Here is a 20,204-nt window from a genome sequence, read left to right as displayed (position 1 = left end):
GTACTTCCTGATTATCTGATTTAACAAGAAACACATCTTTGTTTTATAAGATTTCCAAAATAATAAGACTATAGAGTAACTAGATCAGTATTTGGCACACATCAGGTGCTTAATAAAAGGCTGAGGCAACCCCACAACTGCCCAGATGATCTAAGGGCCAAGGCGCCCCTCTCCCCGCCCCTGCCCCTGTGTTCCCTCCTTTAACAGGGTATTTTAGGCTCTTTGGTCAGCTCGGTAAGCTAGATTCTGGCCTCCACTTATTTTCTAGTGACCTGCAAATCAACATTTAACTGTGGTTAAGCAGGGTGCCTGGACATGCCATAGCTAGTGAAGATAAGCTATAAGAAGCCCTTGAACCACGATACCACACTCACCAACGACTGGGAATCTGAGCCTCATTTCCTCTGTTGTAAAGGGGAATATCCTGCAATTCCACCCAAGGATGAGAGGAAGTGAGATGCCGTGATATCGCATTGTACACGTAAGAAAAAAACTGTCCTCATATTTGTGTTGTGATGGCCTCCAGTCCTCCCCCACCCATTTCCAGGCGAGGGAAACTGAAGCCTCAGGTCCATCTAGGCTGGATTTTTCAGGCAGTGAAACCACTCTTTTCAATATTGTAACGGTGGTCATTCCACATTTCTCTAAATCCATAGAACATACACCACCAAGAGAGAACCCTGATGTACACCATGGACTCTGGGTGACAGTGGTGTCCATGGAGATTCATCAGCTGTAACAAATCTACCACTCTGGTGGAGGATGTGGGTAACGCGGGAAGCTATGCCGGCTGGGGTTGGTGGGTGCATACAGAAAATCTCTGTACCTGCTTCTCAATTTTGCTGTGAACCTAAAACTGCTCTTTAAAAAATAGGGTCTTTAAGGCCGGGCGCGGTGGCTCAAGCCTGTAATCCCAGCACTTTGGGAGGCCGAGGCGGGTGGATCACGAGGTCAAGAGATCGAGACCATCCTGGTCAACATGGTGAAACCCCGTCTCTACTAAAAATACAAAAAATTAGCTGGGCATGGTGGTGCGTGCCTGTAATCCCAGCTACTCAGGAGGCTGAGGCAGGAGAATTGCCTGAACCCAGGAGGCGGAGGTTGCGGTGAGCCGAGATCGCGCCATTGCACTCCAGCCTGGGTAACAAGAGCGAAACTCCGTCTCAAAAAAAAATAAATAAATAAAAAATAAGGTCTTTAATTTAAAAGAGAAAAGGACCAGGCTGGGCTCTCTTGATGGCTGTCAGGTTCATACATCAGTGAGGGCACAGCACCTACTTGGGATAATGTATATTCAAGGACCCTACCTGGCATCCTCACCAATAAGGAGCTCAGACTTAATTCATCCGTCCTTGCAATCGGCTGAGCAATAAGGAGGCTGCAGGCATGGAGTCTCATATAAATAGCTGGGGCTCCAGAACTCTGGGAGCTACTCGAGGTACACTAGGGCGAACATCTTAACACTCATTAGGCCTCAGTTACTTAAAGAGAGGGAGCTGCAACAACAGTAATAATATAACATGGGGGATTGCACTGGACAATCTTTAAGGCCCCTTCTAGTTCTAACATTTCAGAATCTGAAATTTATTATCACTACTTTTTTAATCTTCTAAGTTTAAGAAGGCTCCAATCCCCCGCTCCAATTCCTTCTAAGACCCACGTGGATTTCTCTAACACATCAGTCCTCCCATGAGAGCTTGCATGGGTGCTGTCCCCTCCCTGAGAGCAGTCAGAGACCCTCAGCTGACGTCCGCAGCCCACTTCCAGGTCCCTCCTGCCTAATTTATACCAGGCTCCAGTGGAGCCTGATCTGGGTTCCTCAAATGGCGCACATCTTCCCATGTCCTTTGTCCTCCCCTCCCTGAGTCATACACAAAGGAAGCCCCACTGTCTCCACTCAGTCTCTGAGACCCAGGCTATACAAACCCAGTGAACACCTAAGCCAGAATTCACACTGCAAAAGAGAACTCCAGAGCACCTAACTAAAGCCGGAAAGAGGGTGACAGTTCATTAGGTGCTGCCCTATGCCAGGCGCTGGGCTGCATCATAACACACATGATCTCATTTTCTTCTCACCACACAGAGATGGAAATTATCATCCATGATTTCCAGCAAGGAAACCAATTGACTTGGCTAAATGGATGAGGAAGTAGACTCAGAGAAGCTAAGTCATTTGCCTGAGAACACACAGCTGGTTAGTGGTAGAACAAACAATGCAGCCTCAATCTGTCAGATTCCAATACCGGTGCCCTTTCCACTGCTCTGCACTGCCTGGAGAGGCAGCAGGCTAAGGCTCAGAGGTAGGAAACCAGACCTGCTTTCCAGTTCTCCAGAACATGCCCCAAGTTCCTAGCCACTGCCTTTGTATGTCTCTAGCTTTAAATGCAACCAGGTGGCAGTCTGCCCCTCATCACCTGCAGTCAACAGGGTTTAGAATCTTAGGCTGGAAGGAAGCTCAGAGGACATTCCATCCTGTGCTTACCCAGTCCTCTGAGGAGCCCAGGGACTCCAGCTGGCCATCTTTAGCAATCCGGATCTCACCAACTTCCTCCCCAAAACAATTCCTGGGGTAGCCAGCACTGGTTATAGTTAAGCTGCTCCCAGTTCTGTTTCTGCCGGCCCTTGCTCTGCCCTCTGTGGTCCCCTGGAATAAGGAACAAGATGCCCCTCTTTGACATGTTGGCCCTGAGGACATTTGGAACCTGCAGGCTTCTCCTGAAGGACTGGACGCAACACTCCAGGCATGGTTTGCCTGACCAAGAGTGACTTTCACCTCCACCCTTTTAGGTATTATATTCCTATTGAGGCAGCCTTGGTACACATTTGCTTTTCTTACAGCTGAGTCACCCCCTGAAGAATGTCCTTTCTCAATGACAACAACCTGCATGTATGCCTAACTGGTGAGAACAAAGGTCTCGTGTAGAAAAGTGTGCTTGAGGGCTGGGCGTGGTGACTCACACCTGTAATCCCAGCACTTTAGGAGGCTGAGGCAGGCGGATCACCTGAGGTCGAGAGTTTGGGACCACTGGCCAACATGGCGAAACCCCATTTCTACTAAAAATACAAAAATTAACGAGGTATGGTGGCATGTGCCAGTAGTCCCAGCTGCTGGGGTAGGAGAATCACCTGAATCTGGGAGACAGAGGTTGCAGTGAGCCGAGATCACGCCACAGCACTCCAGCCTGGGAGACAGAGTGACACTCCATCTCAAAAAAAAAAAAAAAAAAAGTGCCGGGCGTGGTGGCTCAAGCCTGTAATCCCAGCACTTTGGGAGGCCGAGGCGGGTGGATCACGAGGTCAAGAGATCGAGACCATCCTGGTCAACATGGTGAAACCCCGTCTCTACTAAAAATACAAAAAATTAGCTGGGCATGGTGGTGCGTGCCTGTAATCCCAGCTACTCAGGAGGCTGAGGCAGGAGAATTGCCTGAACCCAGGAGGCGGAGGTTGTGGTAAGCCGAGATCGCGCCATTGCACTCCAGCCTGAGTAACATGAGTGAAACTCCGTCTCAAAAAAAAAAAAAAAAAAACCGTGTTCTAGGAGGTGCAAGTTACCTAAGGGGGCAGAAGTAACTGATTTATTCAGTAATCCCCTATCTAGGACCCTAGAGATCTTTGCATCAGTACACACAGAAGCTGAACAAAGATGTGCACTGCCACATGCTTTATAACAGGCATTTTTGCCATTCTTGAATGTCCATCAAGAAGGGGACTCGTTAAACAAAATTACCATTCATTTGATGGAATACTATATAGCCATCAAAAAGAATGGAGTAGACTGCTTTGCAATGATACAGAAAGATGTTTATAAAATACAAAGCAAAGTGCAGATTTATATGTGTAATAGGGTGCTATTATTTTCAAAACACACAACCATGTGTGTATGTGTGTATATACATATATATACACAAATATATGTATATATGTGAAATCTTACATGAAAAAACATAGAAAAAACCTTGGAAGTCCAGGCCTTTGGGAGGTCAAGGTGGGAGGATTGCCTGAGCCCAGGAGTTCGAGACCAGCCTGGGCAAAAAGCAAGATCCTGTCTCTATTTTTTTTTTAATTTGCTTACATTAGCTGAACGTGATGGCACATGCCTGGAGTCCCAGCTACTCGGAAAGCTGCGATGGGAGGATCATTTGAGCCCAGGAGTTCGGGCTACAGTGAGCTATGAACATGACACTGAACTCCAGCCTGAGTGACAGAGCAATATTCTGCCTCTTTAAAAAAAAAAAAAAAAAAAGAAAAGAAAAAATTCTCAAAGGGTAGATACCAAACTGCTACTAGTAGACTACTCTACAGAAGGACCTGGGTAAGGAAGTAAAATCAAAAGAAACTTTTATTTTACCTATGCTATTTTAACTCTTCAAATGGGAAATCTAGTCCTGTTCTTATGCATTTATAAAATTAATTTGTAAATATGGTAGGGACAGAGGAAGGGGAAAGGAAGGAGAGAGAGGACAGCTGTCACTTTTTCACTTTATACCTTTTGTACTGCTTGAGTTTGGGGGGGTGGTTTCCCCAATAATCATGTGTTATTTGGTAATGTTTTTAGAGGGAGACTTTAAAATAATTTTTTTTTAATTTAAGTGAGCTGGGTGGAGTGGTGCATGCCTATAGTCCCAGCTGCTCCAGAGACAGAGGTGGGAGGCTAGCCTGGAACGAGAGTTTAACCCTGTAACTCCCCTGCCTGCAAGAGGTAAGATGCCAATTTTGGGGAATTCCACTTTATACAAAATATGGTGGAAGAAGGGTTTTACAGATTCAAATCCTGGCTATGAGCCCTTCCCGAATGACCCTGAGCAGGCCTCACTTTCCCAGTTTCTCCCACAGAAACGTGAGGACCACGTAGAAACCATACAGTTCTCTGTAAACCTTAAAATGCTACCCAGATAGGAGCAATAATGGCTGTCAAAGAGCTAGAAAGAAAAAGGCTGGATAGGGGTTGAGTACAGGGGTTGAGATACTCAGATAAAAGCCAAAGATGTCTTGTGTTAACAACAAAAGGCTGGAAGCTACCTAAAATGAAGAGGAAAATGAATAAATACATTGTGGCAACTTCCTATCAGGGAATACTATACAGCAGTGAAAAAAGGAATGAGCCACAGCTGGAGATACACACATGGATGAATCTGGGTCTTGCTCTGTCCCCCAGGCTGGAGTGCAGTGGCATGCTCTCAGCTCACTGCAACTTCCACCTCCTGGGCTCAAGTGATCCTCCCACCTCAGCCTCTCAAGTAGTTAGGACTACAGGCATACGCCACCACAGCCAGCGAATTTTTGTATTGTTTGCAGAGATGGAGTTTAGCCATGTTGCCCAGGCTCGTCTCAAACTCCTGGGTTCAAGAGATCCACCCGCCTCTGCCTCCCAAAGTCCAGGATTACAGGCATGAGCCACCGCGCCCAGCCTAAATAACATTTTTAAACATAAAAAACAATACTATGTGTTATTTAGGGATGCACACGTTTATTTTAAAAACTTTAAAGAAATGCAAGAAAAAAACTCACTAATTCAGATCACTTGTTTCTTGTTGGGGGCTGATGAAGGAGAAATTGCAGGTGACTAGAAAATGTGTTATTTCTTAAACCAGATGAATGAGCACACAGGTGCCTGAATGTTACCCTCTGTATGAGAGATGCCTTAATTTTTTCTCTTTTTCTTTTTTACTGTATTTTTTGCTTTTATTTTTTTCTGCTTCAACTTTTATTTTAGATTCAGGAAGTATGTGTGCAGGTTTGTTACCTGGGCATACTGCATGACTGGGGTAGGATTGATGGCATCACCTGGGTACTGAGCATAGTACCCAACAGTTTTTCAGCCCTGCCTCCCTCCCTCCCCACTCTAGTACCGTAGTCCCCAGTGTCTACTGTTGCCATCTTTATGTCCATGAGTACCTGATATTTAGCTCCACTTATAAGTGAGAAAAGGCAGTATTTGGTTTTCTGTTCCTGTGTTCATGTGCTTAGGACAGTATTTTCTAAAAGTCTATGTTGCCAATTTCCTGGGGACCAGATCAGGCAGGAGTTGCACCCACAGAGACAGAAGTGGGGGTGGAGAGGGACCAGGGCTCCTGAGACCAGGGCCAAAGCTGACTATGATGAAGGCAAAGGAGGTGTGGCCTGAGGCCAGCAGAGAGCCTGGTCAGTGCTCTGCAGAGTGGGTGGAGACTGAGCCAAAGGCCCTTGACTCATGGGGCAGTCCCACACCTGCCCTGGCCTCTCAGCCTGACTCTTTGGTGACACAACTCCCACAGCACCCACATACTTACACCCACTTCTCCCCCAACACACATACCCCTGCCTGGGCTGCCCGGTTTGTCCACTGTGTAGGTGCTCCAGGACACAGAGCTCCTTCCTCTCAAGAAACAGCCTCAGGGTGAGGTCCTTGGAAGAGAAGAGCTTAGCTCTGCCCAGAGAGCAGCTCTCAGACAAAGAGCCAGCTCACCAGTCAGCTGTTCCAATCAGAAGAGTGACTGTCCTAGGCCAGTCATGGGAAAATCATCAAAAACTTCCCGCAATGGTCATGGTGACTGCCAAGGTCTGTCTCTGGCGACTGGGGGCTGTGCTCCCCCAGAAAACAATGGGAGTTGCTCCCAGCTGCCTTGTGCCTTCCTGCAGCAACTCTCTGGAGGATGCCCAGATATGCCCCCTACAGATGACCAGGGATAGGAGGGGCAGGCATTGCAGGCACACGGAGGCATGGCGGGCACGTGGGGGCATAGAAGCAAGAATCTAGGAGGGCAGACACAGCAAGGCCTGGCCCAGAAGGAAACCGGGGGCTGCCAAAGCCAAAGAGAGGGTGACCCAATCATTGGTTGTTACGGAGTTTTTAAGATGTGGAAGACAATGCTCTGAGATGCCAGACAGTGAAACGTTTTCATTCTGCAGCTGGGAAGCCAAAGCCAGCAAAGGGGAACAGACGTGCCCAGAGCTGCATGAGACAGCAGTGGCACACAAGGAATGTGTGCCCCGTCCTCTGGTGGCCACTATACACTCTCTTACCACACCATGCTACTGCTCAACCTCCCTCCCTCCCTCACAGTGGTCAGGTAAGCAATGAGGGAAAATGATGGAGATGAGAAAGGAAGAACCCCAGCTGACTTCGGCTCACAAAGAAACAAGTCTAAACAGCACTGGAAGGGGCGGTATGAGGTGGAGAGTGCCCTGATCCCAAGGATCGGGGTCAAGCAGAGGGGTGCTGGGGCTGTTGAGGGAATTCAGGCCAGATGTCTTCCAGGCCCCTCCCACATCTGAGTTTCCACCACTCCAAAGAGACAAAGCAAAGGACAGCTCATCCAGAGAGGACACAGCATGGTCCACAGGGTGGCAGAGGGCTGAAGGCAAGTGTCTTCGTCTGCTTTCTGCCACTACTCTGTTGAATAGCACAGACTGGGCAATTTGTAAAGAACAAGTTTATTTGGCTCATGGTTCTGGATGATGAGAAGTCCTAGGCACGGCATCACCATCTGGCAAGAGTCATACCAAGATAGAAGACAGAAGGTAAAAACGAGTGATCGAAATAGAGAGTATTGGCCAAACTGGCCCCTTTTATAACTAACCCACCCTTGAGATAGTGACATTCATCTATGAAGGCAGAGCTGACAATCCATTCATGAAGGCAGAGATATTAAGTTTCCAACATATAAACTTTTGGGGGACACACTCAAACCTTAACAGCAAGTTATCCAAAGCAAAGAAAATCAAACCAGTCTCATCTTCTACCGGAATCCTGTCAATAACCGCATGATTAGCATCAATAACGATAACAGCAGCAACCATTTACTGAGCACTTACCACGCTGTGGGCCCTAGTGCTTGCCACACACTGTCCCATTAATTCCCACTATTCTAGGAGGTAGCACTGATGTCATACAGAGCTGACAGGTGAGGACACACAGGCCCGGAGTGGCAGATGCAGCACCTACCCAGGTCTGCCAAGCACTGAATCCTGTGCTCTTCACCAGTGGTGCTCAAGGAGCAGCCCACACCAGCAGCACTGGCACAACTGCCATCCACTGGTTCAGATGCTCTGGAGTTGCAGCCCAGCAATCTGTGTTTAACAACCACCTTCTACCTCCACCCTCAGGATTCCGATGCACGCTCAAGTTTACGAACCAACTGCTCTGACCATTTCCCAATGCTGCTGAGGAGAAAAAAAATCAACATTTCTATGTCTGATATCAAAATCTTTTAGGGTTTTTCCCAGGCCAACTGGTCAATTCTCCCAACCTAGGAGAGGCGGATTCCAGATAGTCTCCCTAGTCTACTAAGTTCCAGAAGAGACCCGGGCTCCACTCGACGCTTCATCATTTTTTTTTTTTTTTTTTCTTTTAGAGACGAGGTCTTGCTATGTTGCCCAGGCTGGAGTGCAGTGGCTATTCACAGGCGCAATCCCACTTCTGATCATCACCGGAGTTTTGACCTGCTCCGTTTCCAACCTAGGCCAGTTCACGCCTCTTTAGGCAACCTGGTGGTCCCCCACTCCCTGGTGGTCCCTCACTCCCTGGTGGTCCCTCACTGCCGGGAGGTCACCATATTGATGCCAAACTTAGTGCAGACACCAATTGGCACAGCACACTACAGCCCAGAACTCCTAAACTCAAGTGATCCTCCAGCCTCAGCCTCCCAAAACTTTGTCATTTTTTTAGGGCTCGATCTTGAAGTCACTTCCCTCCAGAAAACCCCCCCAACCAACTGGTGCCCCCAAATTACTCTGCACTCCAGTTATACTTATGCCAATCTGACTCATTTGGCACTTACTGGCATATAATGCCTTTCAGGTAGCACTCATAGCACATCTCCCCATTTGACGAAAAGTTCCTGGAAGGCAAGGCCAGCTCCTTATGCACCTGTACATCATGAACACTGCACAGCACTGCACACGGGAGCCATCAGGAAATGATGCTTGGGAGAGAGCTGGGAGAGCAGACCCTGGCTCTTGTCCTGCCTTCTCATCTCTAGGCCTCGGATTCCTCATTTGGGAAATGTGCCATTATTCAACTCATTCATTGAACAAACTCAGAGGAGCCATCTACCACGCATTTTTCTGCTGCTGCAGGAAAACACACAGGGACTAAAGAGGTCTCCGCTCACCCCGTTTTATTCTAGGAAAAGAGAAAGACAATAAACAAACACTACAAATAACAATTTGTCAAACACTAAGTTCTGTACCTATGCTTTCTCGTTTGCAAATAAACAAGATTCTTTCATAGCATAATACGTGTATGAGAAAAATAAAATAGTAATGTGACAGAAAGTGAAAAAAGGGGCTGCTTTGCATAAAAAGATCAGGGAAGGCCCCTCTGAGGAGGTGACATTTGAGCTGAGACTTGATCGATAAGGAAAAACCAGCCATGGGAAAAGCTGGGGAAAGCTGTTTGGGCGGAGGGAACAGCACGTAGGAAAGCCTCAGGATGAGAATAAGCTTGGCTTGCTGGAGGGGGAAACGCAGGCCCATATGGAGTGGCCAAATCACAGCGGGTGCAGGAGTAAAACAGTAACCAGTGGGTTGGAGAGAGAGGCAGACAAACAACCTCCTACAACACTGCTGCACTCAAATCAGGTCGGCCTGACCCAACCAGGACATCCGGGCCCCAAGTCACAGGCAGCACTGGGGGTAAGGGTATGAGTCAGACCCCACAGCTTCCTGGGGCCCCAAAAAACCTGATGGGATATCCAGGGGCAGGCATCAACCCTCAGCATGAGTGCTATGCCGTATCTATGGAACACCCAAGGCTAGGAGACAAACATGGTTACATAGGGTGTAGAACATAGCACACTCTTAGTGGCAGCTTCCAGAGGGGCATGATCAAGTGCTTCCATGAAGTGCCAGTCCCTGATCACATTATCTTCCCAGGACACAGCCAGGACAGCAGCCTTGCTCAGTGGAAAGGGAACAGGGCCTAGGATTCGAGGGTTGCTAGTCTTGGGAAAGTCAACCTTCTCTGGGCCTCGGTTTCCTCATCTGAAAATTAAGGCTACTAATAGAGTTTTAGAAAGATTAAGTGATCAGCACTTATGATCCACTCGTCTGACCCAGATGAGTGGATCATAAGGTCAGAAGTTCGAAGCCGGGCGCGGTGGCTCAAGCCTGTAATCCCAGCACTTTGGGAGGCCGAGGCGGGTGGATCACGAGGTCAAGAGATCGAGACCATCCTGGTCAACATGGTGAAACCCCGTCTCTACTAAAAATACAAAAAATTAGCTGGGCATGGTGGCACATGCCTGTAATCCCAGCTACTCAGGAGGCTGAGGCAGGAGAATTACTTGAACCCAGGAGACAGAGGTTGCAGTGGGCCAAGATCATGTCACTGCATTCCAGCCTGGGTGACAAAGCAAGACTCCGTCTCAAAAAATAAATAATAAATAAAATAAAAGAAGAAGAAAGAAACAAAGATTAAGTGAGTCCAGGCGCCGTGGGTCACACCTGTAATCCCAGCACTTTGGGAGGCTGAGGTGGGTGGATCACTTGAGGTCAGGAGTTTGAGACGAACCTGGCCAACATGGTGAAACCCCATCTCTACTCAAAATACAAAAAATTAGCCAGGAGTGGTGGCGGGTGGCTGTAATCCCAGCTACTCGGGAGGCTGAAGCAGGAGAATAGCTTGAACCTGGGAGGTGGGTTGCAGTGAGCTGAGATGGTGCCACTGCTCTCCAGCCTGGGTGACAGAATGAGACTCCATCTCAAAAAAAAAAAAAAAATTAAATGAGATACTGAATGTAAAGCACTATGCCTGGCACATAGTAAGCTAGTAGCATTAGCATTATCAGTTTTTTCACTGGCTCAGTTTCTTCTGTTGGAAAATAGGGAGCACTGCAGGGTTGCTGAGTTTATACTAATTAATACTCTACCCTCCCAATACAACGCTACCTTCCTTCGTCAAGGATTTTTTTAAAAAATTCTGAGTCCCTTTTTCTGACCTCTCATCAGATGCCAAATTCCCCTCTATCACACCCCATTGTTTGGAAAATGAGTAAGTGCTGATTAAATTCCATTTTGACGGTACTGTGAAAAAAAAATGATGCATTAGGAATCTACACATTTCCCTGTACTGTGATTCCGCAAGGGGGTGGGGAAGGACGTTGCTGATTCTTCTGCATCATCCACAAAAGTCCCTCCCTCCCCCTAGCAAAACACAATCTCTCACCCAGTCGCACAAAATTCCTATCTGCTCCTGTACACACAATTAATGAATGTACAATGCACACGTGCACATAAATGTCCTACGGTGGAAAGCTCAGCCTTCAAACTCCATACTGAGAACCCCTCCTGGAAACTCATCTATTCTACACATGCACACAAATGTCTCCAACAATGTGCATGCAAAATGTGTTCAACTGAAACTATATAGTAGGAACTCCAGAGCCAAATGCTTGAGTTCAAATCTGACTTTCCAACAGACAGCTGTGTGACCTCAAGCTCCAAGTACCTCGGTTTTCTGAACTATAAAATGGAGATAATAACAATGTTAATGTTTAGGATGGAAGTTACAATTAAATAAGTCTAATACACTTATAGCGTTAAGATCAGCACTTGAAAAGCGCCCAGTAAAAATTATTTTCCTCCTCGTGACATAGGCACACTACTTCCACAACTTTATACGAAACTCCTGACGCCGCGTAGGCAGCTCGTCTCCCCACGATAGACACCCCCCGACGGCAGCAGTGTCGCCAGTACCCGGAGGGTCTGCGCGCTGTGCAGCCGCCCCACGCCGTTCCCAGGCGCGCTGCCCCGCGCAGTGCGCACGCGCGCCCCCCACAAGCCCCAGCCCCAAGCAGGGAGTCCCCGCGCAGCCCAGGCTGGCCGCTAGCGGAGACACCTCGGGACCTCGCGCGCCGGCCCCTGGGCACAGGCCATCTTCCCCAGCTCGCGCCCCGCCACCGCCGAGGCTCGGGACGATCCGGGCCCGGCATCCCTTCCTCCCCTCCATCTCCGCTACGGCCAGGCAGGCTTACCCGAGGACTGGGAGCTTTGGGACACAGCGCCCCGCCTGCTGCGTCCAGCCCCGAGTCCAGGGACCCGGCAGCGGCCCGGGCCAGGCTCCGGCACTCTTCGGGCTCCTGGGCGGGGGCAGTGGGACCTGGCCAAAGACTAGGAAGTGCCGGGGGCCGGGCTCGGCCGCCCCACCCCTGGGAAAGTCCCCGGAGACTGACAGGCCGCTCGCCCAATCGCGCTGCGCGCTCCGGGCGGGCCCGCGGCCGCCAGGGGTGGGACCGAGCGAGGTAAACACAGGCTGTCCCGGGTTCCGGGGGCCTGCAGCACCTCAAGCAGGCACCTAGGCGTCCTTCCCCTCGGGGGGCGACCTCCCTAGCGCCACCGTCCCAGGCCCGCGCGGCCCCTCGCTGCACTCCCCGCGTTGGAAGCCGCGGACGGAGGCCTGGGGCCACCTTAAAAGCCGGAATTTCGCCGCGGATACGAGCCACCGAGACCACCCAGCCCCTTCCTTGTGCCCTGGGGAACTTGGGCCAGAGGGGGGAAGGAACCTGCCTAAAGGCACGTAAGCAGTTGGCGCTAAGCCAGAGCTGGAGCTCAGGGCCCCCGTAGTTCCGTCCGGGGCGTTGCAGGACTCTTAGCAAAGCTGTAGAAATTCCGAGCTGAAAGGACCTGTAGAGACTCTTACCGCTAACATTTTTTTGCTCCAAACATTATAAACGCTTTGCTCCAGACATTGTAGATGCTTTGCATGCATTCTTTTTTCACAATCACCCTAGTGAAATGGGTTTTACTCCCTTTTCTTAAATATTTGAGGCACAAAAAGGTTAATTGACCTCAGTAAGGGGCTGAATCCAGATTCAAACCCAGGTGGGCAAATCCAGAGGCCTTCTTCCACCCTGCTTACCAATATGTGGGCTAGATAATCCTAACAGACTGGGATTTCCTACACCGGTAAGAAACGGAAACTTGCTTTAAGGCTAGGAAAGCTTTTTAAAAGCTTATCCTTTTAGTTTCAAAAAGAAAGAAAGGTAAATTTTAATTCCGAGAAGTGGAAGGCCTAACCTTGGAATAAAGAACAGCTCTTTAAACTAAATATAGCTTTATGAAAAACTTATTGCAAAAGACACAAAACTTAGTCATTGACAGGCCCTCATCCTCAAAAAGAATTAGGGGAAAGGATTTGGGGAACTGTTTCATACACACCCTCATTTTACAGAAGAGAGACCCACCAAACGCTGTGACTTCGAGTGAACACACACACAGACACTCGCCCAAATTGTATGCCTAATCCGGGATTCTCCTTTAAGGCTTCGTAACATCCTAGGGTTCCTTCAGTTACTTCAAAGATGTTATCAAATTTTCAAAACTATGTTCATTCCAGTTCCCTTTATGAAAAAAATGACACATAGGCCTTGATTCAGAAAGGAGGGAGGGAGGGAGGGAAAATGCAAACACCAGAACACTTGAGTGTCACTATTGGGGGATCCTACAGAGAAATGGAGCCCTGGTTCACATAGCAGCTCCCATGCATCATCTCCACCAGTCAGGCCCCCGCAGGTCAGTTTTCTTCCTGCTCTCTTCCTATTCCAAACCCACCTCTTCTCCACCCCCACCCTCTACTCACTGAACACTGAAATTTACTTAAAAATGGCAGGTCTCTAATTACTTGCATTTTGTTTCCAGACTATTTCAGCTGTTTTTGTAACATATCTGGCCTTAGAGAGCTGGGTAGACCGTATCATGTCTCAAAGTGCCCTCTGGGAATTCTCAAGCTTGACATAAAAATGTCACTCAGTCATCTTTTTGTCTGATTTCCTGGTTCTGGATGCTTTTTTTTAACAGTTGCAATTTGTGAGAAAATTCATTTATTGAAAGTCATGACTGCCGCCACCCCTTACATTCTTTTAAGCCTTGGTTTGTCTTCAGGGCATTCCACCATGAGAGAGGCCATGGATACAGTTGATAAACCCCTGTTTGACAGATATGTAAATTGAGGCCTCTATCTAGAAAAGGACTTGCTGTATGCCACACTCATTGAGTGATACAACCAGGATTGGAATCCAGGGCTGTGGCTCCCAGTCCCGTGTGCTTGGTCCACTGTATCATATTGTCTTCACCATGACATGATTTTTCTTACTTTCCTGCAGAAACTCACCACTGTCAACAGAGGCTGTGAACTGAACTAATGGGATTCCAGTCCCCACTCAGCCACTTACTACCTGGGTGGCCCCGCTAAGTCTCAGGCTTCTGTCTGGAAAATGGGGCATAATATACCTATTCCTCAGGTGAGGCTAAATTGGATGATGCAAATAAAGCCCAAGTCTCAGTACACGGTAGGCATTCGAGAAATGATAGTGATGTGTAGATGTGGGTTGCACGCATCACTTAAGAACTTGGCTGTTAAACTCAGCAATGCCACCTCACCAGGCTCCATCCTATCATACACATCCTCTGTGAGACCGTAGCCTCTTGGGGCATGGCAGGAATAGAACACAGGCCCCGTATCCTGGCATTGCCTGCTACCCCTTGGTCTGGAAGGGGATTTCCAAGTCAAGAAACTGGGCCCGACTGGGACCGAGTGACTCAGGCAGGTGGCAATCTCTTGTTCTTCCAGAGTAATGACAAGCACTAGCACAAAGCCCCACCCAGAAGGAGAATCAGACTACCTTTGTTTTGTTTTATTTGGTTTTGTTTGAGAGCACACAACTTCTCAATCTCCTTTCTGCTACTCCCTCCTCCATCACCTCTACTGAGGTAGCTACAGAGTCAGACTCAAATACACATTTGAAGGAAATAAAAAACAAAAAATCCATCTATAACCAACTTAACTCTAAACCAAGTGCCAGAAGAGGGGCAGAGGCTGCATAATAAAAGCATTAAAAGATAACACGTATGGAGTATGTGCTGTGTGCTAGCTCTGCGCTTTTATACATAATTTGTCTCCCAGCCAGCTTATGAGGTCAGTACCATTATCATCCACATTTCAGATGAAACTGAAGCTTTGAGGTACTAGATGACTTGCCCAAGGTCTTACAGCGCAGCAAGTAACCAGAACATGAAGATCCAGGCTTTTAAACTCTTAACACTCTTAAGCATCATGCTCCAAAGTCTTCCCTGCTAGCAAGACATAGAACTCAGAATGCCAGGCTTGAAGGGTCTTTAGAAATGATCAACTCAGGCCGGGGGAGGACGAGGCAGGTGAATCACCTGAGGTCAAGAGTTTGAGACCAGCCTGGCCAATAGGGTGAAACCGCGTCTTTACTAAAAATGCAAAAAATTATCCAGGCATGGTGGTGGGGACCTGTGATCCCAGCTACTCAGGAGGCTGAGGCAGGAGAATCACTTGAACCCAGGAGGCGGAGTTTACAGTGAGCCAAGATCGTACCATTGCGCTACAGCCTGGGCAACAAAGTGAGTCTGTCTCTAAATAAATAAATAAATAATCAACCCAGTCTTTTCCTTGGAGCCACACCAAAGGCCAGAGAGGGGCAGGGACTTGCAAGAGGTCTTACACTGAGTTTGTGATTCCTACTCAGGACAGAACCCAAGTACCCTGCTCCCAGCACAGTGCTATTTCCACATACCCTACTGATGGGAAATGGAGCATCTAAATCAAGCACATGCCTCACTCTGCTAGGAGAATGAGTGAATCAGGGTCTTGGCTAGGGGCGAATGGAACTCAGGGGGAGCAGCTAATGAACTAGGAAAAGAGCAGCCCTGGGTCCCTTCTTTAGACCCATAGCCTGAGGCAATCTCAGGAGTGTAAAATCCTCCAGTGGATTCTAGGTACTTTTTGGTGTTGGGTGTATGTGTATATCAGAGAGATATTTTGGAGATATATAAATGAGATATGTATGTCAAACACATGATATTGACTAAAATTGTTCAGGCAATTGTGGCAGTTTTTGGTAAGAAGTAAGTAAATGAGCAGAGTCCGTGGTCCCAGCTTCTCTCTCTCTCTGTCTCTCTGTTTTTTTTTTTTTTTTTTTTTTTAAATGGGGTTTCACTATGTTGGCCAGGCTGGTCTTGAACTCCCGACCTCAAGTGATCCGCCCACCTTGGCCTCCAAAGTGCTTGGATTACAGGCATGAGTCACCGTGCCTGGCCAGTCCCAGATTCTCTCCATAGACTAAGAAGACATTTAAGACATTTTAAATTCTCTTCACTTCCCAAATACCTGCATGAGGAGGTAGTTGTACCTTCAGAAGTTTTCACATTCATTCAGCACCTTAAAGTGAATGAAACCATTTCATACCCACAACTTGCCCACTTCCCAAGAGACCGTCATGCAGAGGATAAGGTGTGGGCTCTGGCCTCTGGGCTTAAATCACAGCCCTGCCAGTTACAACTCTGTGCCTCAGTTTCTTTTATCAATGACATGAAGGCTATAACTGTGCCCAATTCACAGGGTGGTGACAATCAAATGCCACAGGGCTTGGCCTTTGTGAAAGGTGGTGATGATCATTATGATCATCAATCCTATGAGGCAGCAGGGATTGCTTCTCTCCTTTTCCCAGAACTCCAAGTCCCGGAGCTGGAGAGCAGCTTGCCCCAGACATCACAGTGTCCGCTGGGGAGCTGGGCCTACAAGGCATTGATACTGACTTTTCTGCAGGCTCTTTCCCATTTTCCCCTTTCTCTATCCCAATTATTTTCCCTGTGTCCCTGGGCCTGCCTGTTACGCTCCAGTTTCTAGGGCACCACTGGAGGAGAGGAAAGGGCAAAGTGACATGGGGGGAATTTCCCAGCCTCATCACACACGTGGCCTAGCCAGGCCCCTCCCACAGCTCCTAGGAGCCCTGGGTCCCCTGACTCCAGCTTCTCTCCACCTGGCCTCTCTGTCTCCAGGTCAGGGTGTCAAGCTGGATCTGGGCTTGCATCCAGGGTTGCCCCTTGTCATCCTCCTGGAAGTAGGAACAAGTCAGCCAGGCCCAGCCCGGCCCAGCCTCTCAGGAAAGTAGACCCACAAAACCGGAGCATTTCCTAATCCCGGGAAGCCCTAACAGGGCCCTGAGAGCAATCCTCTTTCAGTCCCACCCACTTTCCTCCCTGTCCTCTCCCATAGCTGCTGCTTCTATGGCCCCTCCCGGCTCTCCCTCCATTCCTCTGTAGCCTAGAAGCCACATCAGACTTGGCCTCTGTTCCTTGCCTCTCCTAGCCAGGGACTTCCCTGGGCTGTGAAAAGATGCCTGGAGAAGGGATGAAGAGGGCTGTTTAGATGAGCTGGGCTTTCTTCATCATTCCTGGTTCCAGAATTTCCTCATCCTTACGGGAACATTTATGGACCACTGAGGATACAGGAGTGGACAAATCAGACCCGCTTCCTGCCCTGTCAGAGCTCCCAGACTCTGAAGAGCCATATGGGGCTATTTAAATATAAACAAGTAGAATTAAACTAATATTAAATAGAATTTCTAAGGGAAAATCTGGACTATGATCCAAAAGGAAGCTGCATCAGCTGTGTCTGCCAGCCCTTTGCCACTCCCTGTGCCCTGGGCTCTTTGTTAAAGGTTCCACCACAAAAGAGTCCAGCGGCCTTAGGAGCAGAGCAGGCAGGAGAGAACCAAGAGATCCTTTTGCTCCAGTTTTAAGCATTCCCCTCAGAGGCAGCATCGATTCTTGGTCTCTTCCTATCTAGCTGTAGACTATTAAAGTGCCCAGCACCCACCTGTACCCTCCCCGTCAAAAATCCACACTCACATGTAAACACAGACTGTACACACACACACACACACACACACACACACACACAGTCACCAACTTACACCCATGCAGACACAGATACACTTCAGGGATCTGACACAACACGTTCTCACACACACAAACACCCACATCCATGTTCACAGTGGCACACTTCCCTTTTCTTGAGGGAAGAAGACAAAAATAGGCTTTTCTTTTCCCTTTGGAAAAGCTAGTAACAACTAGAAAGAAAAAGACTGGCCAAGAAGGCAGAGCCAGAAGAAGAGGGGCAGGAAGAGGAAATGAGATGGGGGAGAGAAGGCAGTGGAGAAGGAGGCTGGGCAAGGAGCAGGGGCTGGGAGCCCAAGACCTGGGTGGGAAGAGCAAGCTAGGCTGGGAGTAGCAGACCTTGGCTGGCAGGACGTGGGAGGCCAGGTGGCTCTTGGCACCGAGCTGGGGGTGTCTGGTGGCCCCAGCACCCTTGTGCGGTGGGACCTTTCCCCTGTCCTGGCTCACCCGCCCCCATCTGGTCACTCACCTGGGGAAGGGCAGGAGAATACGAGGGTGTGTGCACCAGGGGCAGCCGTCCCTATGAAGGCTCGTTGGCTCACTGTGCTTCTGCAGGAAGGAGGGCTGAGCTGAGCTGACTTTTAGGCAGGAGGGGAATTCCCCGAGATGGAGGAGCTGCCACCAGGCAGTCCCGCAAGGCCCAGCTGAGGCCCCATCCTGCCCCCTAGCACAGCACAGGGCCTTTCTTTGTCAGCCTCTACCTGTCACTTCCCAGCCTGGCTGTCCCATATTGTGAATTCCAGAGAGTTGGAGGGTGGATCTGGGGAAGAGCTGGAGGCCTGATGCTTCCTCAGCTAGACTGGGAAGAGGCACTGGAGCAAGGGCTGGGGCAACCTGGCCTGGCCTCCCTGGGTTCTCCTGAAGATCTCCATTTCCTCCTTCGCCTCACATGGGGGATTCCAGTGCTCAGGCCCCTGAGGAAGCTGCCAGGTGCTCTGCCCACATCATCCCACCCTGTTCCTATCCCATCTGTTTCCATTTACTCTCTGAGGCTTCTCCATCCACAGTGAAGGAGAGGACTGCTCCTTGTCTGGTGCATACCGGGCCACATTTGGATGTCAAGTAAGGCCTTAGAAACCTGAAGCCCAAGGAGTTCTGCACTGACCAGCTGGAGATCCTGAACAAGTGACCTGGTCATCCTGAGCCCCAGTGAGCCCCACTGTAAAATGGGGTTAATAAGTCCTGCTTTGCCTGTCTCCTGCCATTTAATGGTAATTAAAATAAAATGATGGGCCGGCACAGTGGCCCATGCCTGTTAATCTCAGCAGTATGTGAGTCCCGAGGCAGGCTTGAGCCCAAGAATTTGAGACCAGCCTGTCCAACATGGCAAAAACACTGTCTCTACAAAAAAAAATACAAAAAAATAGCTGGGTGTGGTGCCTGTAGTCCCAGCTACTTGGGAGGGTGAGGTGGGAGAATCACTTGAGCCCAGGAGGTTGAGGCTGCAGTGAGCCATGATCACACCACTGCACTCCAGCCGGGGCAACAGAGTGAGACCCTGTCTCAAAAATAATAATAAATTTAAAAATAAAATGATGGTTTGTAGACATCCTTTGTAAACTACTGACTGCTTTACAAACATAAGGTCTATGTTCCCTATCCCCTGAAAAGATGCCTGGGGAGGTAAAAAAGAGGGCCATTTGGATGAGCTGGCCTTTCTTCATCATTCCTGGTTCCAGAGTTTCCTCCTCCTTACGGTAACATCTATGGACCACTGAGGATACAGGAGTGGACAAATCAGACCCGCTTCCTGCCCTGTCAGAGCTCCCAGACTCTGAAGAGCCATATGGGGCTATTTAAATATAAATTAAGTAGAATTAAATTAAACCTAAATAGAATTAACAGTTCAATTCATCAGTAGCACAAGCTGCATTTCAAATGTTCAATAGCCACATGTACCTACTACATCAGACTACACGCATATACAAGACTTCCATTATCACAGAAAGTTCAATTGGATAGCACTGCTCTGGGGGCCAGAGGTAAATGAACAGGCTATTGTAATAAAGTACAGGAAAGATGTGTTTTGGCAGGAGAAATGCAGGGGGCTCTGGGAGCCTGGACAAAGAGTGTCTGGTCAGGATATGGGGATCTGGGAAGTCTTCTGGAGGAAGTGACACCTAAACTGAGACCTCAAAGTAGCCAAGAAAGAAGATAAGGAAGGGTGTTCTGCCCAAAGGGAATAGAATATACAAAGAGAAGAGCGAATATATTCTGAGAACCATTCACTCAGAGTAGACTAAGGGGTGTGAGGCAGATGGGGAAAGAGAGAGGTAGACCTGGAGAAATAAACAGGTCCAGGTTGCAAGGGGCCACATGCACCCTTTGCAGAAAGAGGGGGAGATAAGAGGTAGGGGTGGAGAAGGGTCCACTGAATCCCATCCAGCTGCATCTGTGCCCTTCGATCAGGATTACATAGGGATGCTAGAAAGACCTCCTAGGCCATCGGCCTCACTTTATAGATATGCAAGTGGAGGCCAGAGAGGGGAAATAAATTTCTAAGTGAGTTAATAGAGGGA

The 20,204-nt window shown here is 48.7% G+C and overlaps 1 protein-coding gene across 11 annotated transcripts in view; it reads right to left on the bottom strand.

The window, feature by feature from the left end:
• Nucleotides 1–18,236, bottom strand: part of TNIP1 (TNFAIP3 interacting protein 1) — a 62,038-nt gene extending 43,802 nt beyond the window's left edge. For 2 of the 11 annotated variants that reach the window (XM_032250166.1, XM_032250168.1), the window contains exon 1: nucleotides 18,155–18,236. The gene's annotated coding sequence lies outside the window, so the exon portion shown is untranslated. Of the gene's footprint in view, nucleotides 1–11,957; nucleotides 12,458–18,154 lie in introns of those variants that run through there. The other 9 variants (XM_032250161.1, XM_032250163.1, XM_032250165.1 and 6 more) reach the window with 6 other exon arrangements.
• Between the last annotated feature and the right edge of the window lie 1,968 nt (nucleotides 18,237–20,204).

The sequence above is a fragment of the Sapajus apella genome, unplaced genomic scaffold, assembly GCF_009761245.1.
Source record: "Sapajus apella isolate SASKATOON/1434 unplaced genomic scaffold, GSC_monkey_1.0 scaffold71, whole genome shotgun sequence".
Taxonomy (NCBI): Eukaryota; Metazoa; Chordata; class Mammalia; order Primates; family Cebidae; genus Sapajus; species Sapajus apella.
The sequence above is the reverse complement of the archived record's forward strand: the minus strand, read 5'-3'. Positions and strand labels throughout refer to the sequence as shown.